The sequence below is a fragment of the Atta colombica genome, unplaced genomic scaffold, assembly GCF_001594045.1.
Source record: "Atta colombica isolate Treedump-2 unplaced genomic scaffold, Acol1.0 scaffold44, whole genome shotgun sequence".
Taxonomy (NCBI): Eukaryota; Metazoa; Arthropoda; class Insecta; order Hymenoptera; family Formicidae; genus Atta; species Atta colombica.
The window spans coordinates 180,786-185,378 of record NW_017259533.1 but is presented as its reverse complement, the minus strand read 5'-3'; positions in this window follow the sequence as shown (position 1 = coordinate 185,378).

Sequence of the window (4,593 nt, the reverse complement as noted above, 5' to 3'; positions counted from 1 at the left end):
ATAAAATATAATATAATGTAATATAAAGTTATAATATGAATTTCATATTTATTTATTAAAAACGCATTTATTTTATATAAAAACGCTTTTCAAATAATGGAGGTAACATAAAACATCCGAAATGAAACGAGGCATATGTCCGACCAAACCTTTTATTTGGATTGTGTGATTTGGATTGAATCATTTAAATTGAGAAGAAGGAGAGAGAGAGATGAGTGGCAAGTGGAGTGCAATATAATTATATATTTTTTTAATGAAATAAAAATATGAATTTCTTGTATAGTCATTAACTTATAGTCATTAACTTAATCTATTTGTTTTTTGACAAATTAGAACTACAATGTCTGGGTATGTAGGTTACTGCACAAACTTTACTCAAAATAGGTTATGTGTTGTTTTTCACGAGACTCAGAAAGAAGAAAAATTTGGGCTAACAACGCAGAACAAGATTGGACAAGACTGGATTTCGTCTGATAATTCGGTGTTATGTGAGGTGTTAGTAAGAACTTTCTGAGTTTTTAATATAAATAAATTATTAAACGATGTATATTATTCCAAGTATACTTTGATGCCATGAATGTATTGCTGTCAAAGACACACCAAGCGCATACCTTTGATGCATTTACGCGTAATAAATATTTCGCAGAAGAAACATTATTTTATATCAATTCTTCAATGTTTCAGTTTTTTAAAAGCATGTAATTAATAATTAAACAAAATTTGGAAGTTTTTTCAATTCAAGACAATACCGCAAAATTTTTATGTGGGAGATTCCAAGATTTTCTGTATTTGCTGCCAAATTGTTACAATTTCAAAAATATAATAATTAAAAAATGTTACATATTTCGTTTGAAAACGTTTTCTGTGCTAATCCGCAATAACAGATCCAATTTTACTAGTAAAAGTATGGCTATGCACTTAAATGTTAAATATTTTATTATATATATATATAGTTATGCATAATAACTAAAGAATATTATTAGAGTTTATTATTTTCAATTTTTGTGTTCATTTATTATTTTTAATTATTTTTTGTTTATTCATTTAAAATTATTTTTTGTTTATATTTTAAATTTGTGCATTATTAATTTGTTGTGTTAATATTTGCTTATTATTAGGAGTACAAATTAGTTCGGTCCGTTTTTTTGTATTCAAAAATGCATTTATTTCAAAACAAAATGAATGAACAGATCAATTAAAGTATTGTCCATAACTGCCTACTACTTTTTCCCATCTCTCAGGCAATTTTCGAATTCCATCTCGAAAAAATGACTCGTCTTTGGAGGCGATCCAATTTGAAGTCAATTTTCGATTTCTGCGAAAGAAATAAACCGGTGACTTGCTGCATCCTTCGGAACAACCAATAATCAGAAGGAGCAATGTCCGGAGAATATGGCGGGTGCAGTAAAACATCCCATTTGAGCGTTTTTTACGACTTTAGCAACATGAGACCGAGCGTTGTCATGAAGAAGAATAACTTTATCATGTCTTTGCTCATATCCCAGCTGTTTTTCTCGCAATGCACGGCTCAAACGAATCAATCGTTGCCGATACCGATCGTTCGTAATGGAATCGCCAGGTTTCAGCAGCTCATAGTAAACAAGACCCTTTGGTCCCACCAGATACAGAGCATGATCTTCGAACCATGAATGTGGTGTTGATGTTGAAATCGATGGCAACAATTAATCGGGCTTACCATAATAATGGGAGTACAAATAAGTTTCCGCCGTTTGCAAAAGACGACGCCACTAATAAACTATAGTTAAAATTGTTTGATGTAAAACGACATATTATAAGATTAGACATCCGGCAACACCTTGAAATATTAGTGATTTTGTATCAGCATCATATGTTTTTTTTTTTGTACGAAAATGTCGAGTTTTGAGCCGAAGCGTCATTTGCGGGAACTTTTGATTTACTGCTTTAATTTGAAGAAATCTGCAGCTGAGGCTCATAGATTGCTTGTAGAAGCATATGGTGATGCTGCCGTAAGTGAGAGAAGTTGTCGTGAGTGGTTTCAAAAGTTTAAGAACGGTGAATTTGACGTCGAAGACAAAGAACGTAGCGGAAGGCCGAAAGTATACGAAGTATAGTATACGAAGACGTGGAATTGGAAACATTATTGGATGAAGATTCGTGCCAAACGCAAAAAGAACTTGCGCTTACATTAGGAGTGACTCAACAAACAATTTCATATCGTTTGAAATCATTGGGAATGATTCAAAAGCAAGGGAATTGGGTTCCATATGAACTGAAGCCGAGAAACGTTGAACGCCGATTTTTCACATGTGAAATGCTGCTTGCCAGGCATAAACGAAAGGATTTTTTGCATCGTATAGTCACTGGTGATAAAAAATGGATCCACTACGATAACCCAAAGAAGAGGAAATCATGGGGACCACCTGGCCATGCTTCAACATCGACAGCCAAGCCGAATATTCATGGAAAAAAATTCATGTTGTGTATTTGGTGGGATCAGCTTGATATCGTGTATTATGAGTTGCTCAAACCGAATGAGACCATTACTGGGGCTTTCTATCGAACACAATTGATAAGATTGAGCCGAGCACTCAAGGAAAAACGCGCCCACTACTACTCCAGGCATGACAAAATTATTCTCCTGCATGATAATGCTCGACCACATGTTGCGGCGCCGGTCAAAACCTACTTAGAAACACTCAAATGGGAAGTTCTATCCCACCCGCCGTATTCTCCAGACATTGCTCCTTCCGACTACCATTTGTTCCGATCGATGACGCCTGTCTGAGCAGCACTTCACATCATATGAAGATCCCAAAAATTGTATCGATGATTGGATAGCCTCAAAAGATGAAGCGTTCTTCCGACGCTTCCACATGCTACCAGAAGTATTTCTGAAAGTATTTTTTTCTTCTTGGGGTTGTCGTAGAATATCCACTTCTCATCTCCAGTCACAATCCGATGCAAAAAACCTTTTCTCTGTTGTCTTTGAATCAGCTGTTCGCAAGTGAAAAATCGCCTTTTAACGTCCCTAGGTTTTAGTTTATAAAGCACCGAATTTCCTTGTTTTTGAATTGTTTCCATGGCTCTCAATCGTACAGAAACGGCTTGTTGAGTTACCCCCAATGATGATCTGCAAGCTTCTCTTGCGTTTGACTCTGATCTTCTTCGAGTAATGCCTTTAATTCTTTGTCTTCGAATTTTTTTGGCTCTCCAGAGCGAAGCTTCAACGCTGAAATCTCCATCCTTGAAACGTCTAAACCATTCCCTACATGATTTATCAGTTGGAGCAATACCATAAACTTCGACAAGCATTCGGCTTCAGCCGCATTTTTCTTCCAATTAAAGCAGAAAATCAAAACCTCCCGCTGCTTGGTTAATACAAAATTCGACATTTCAAACACAGTAAAAATCAAGATTTTTGTATGAAACTCAAAGCGATATAAATTGAACATTATTAGCAGATGTTTAACCTCTCTGAAACTGCCAAAATCAGCTATGAATTATTCACAACAGCTGGATCTTTAGGAAAACGGATCGAACTAATTTGTACTCCAATATATAATAATATAATTCCAATAATGTTTATTGGACTTAATTATTAATTATGTTAATTTATGTTAATATTTGCATTTTATTTGAACACATGTATGCATATGTCATTTGCTTTTATTTGTCATAACTGTAATTTCTATTTTGATTTCTATTATAATATTACCCTGAAGTATAATACCTTGATTATTAATTTATGCATTCAAGATAAATTATTTTATTAATTTTCCTTTTTATGATTCGTCATTGATTTTGTGTGTGTTTTGTGTGTATTTATTTATGCACATAATTTTTTCTCTTTGTTTAATTTTATCCAGATTTCTTCGAAACATCGAAGTATGAAAACGAAGAAGAGAAAAGACGAAAATGAAGAGAGAAAACGTAATTGATTTATTACTTTGCATTATTATGCAATTCTGTCGTCACTGATGTTTTGGATTTAAATTGATAACCCAGTCAGAAATAATTTCGAAAAGACGTCGTTTCGATGTCGAAAATAAAAGTCGAAATTTCGAAATTTCTATTGATTTCGATGGATTTTTGGCTCCGATTAATTTTCGAAATAAAATTTGGAAATAAAATCTTGAATTGATCTAGTCAGCATAAAAATATAATATACTACTAGTACAATAAGTAAATTCGACAAGTATTGTTACTAATAGCGTAATGGAGAGTGATGGAGAAAATTCATTAAAGTTTCATTAAATTTTTATTGTGAAAATAAGTATTATTGATTAGCATCATATTTCAGAGGACACACGACAAAATTATAATAAAATTTATTTTATGAATTCGAGAACTAATGTTATGATGCACTCATGCGCAGTCACCCATCCGAATCCGAACTTCCACTTACCATACTTCATTTCTGTGATCATATGGGAACTATTCCTTCGAAGAACCATGAACACTTATAATGCTAATGAACGTATAGTTGTAATATATCTGTTCAAAGATGTTGTGAAAGAGGCGGAACGCATAAAAAAATATAATTAATGTTAAATATAGTAGTAATACAAATGATGACACTTATGATAATAACTTGTTTTTAATAATATTGTA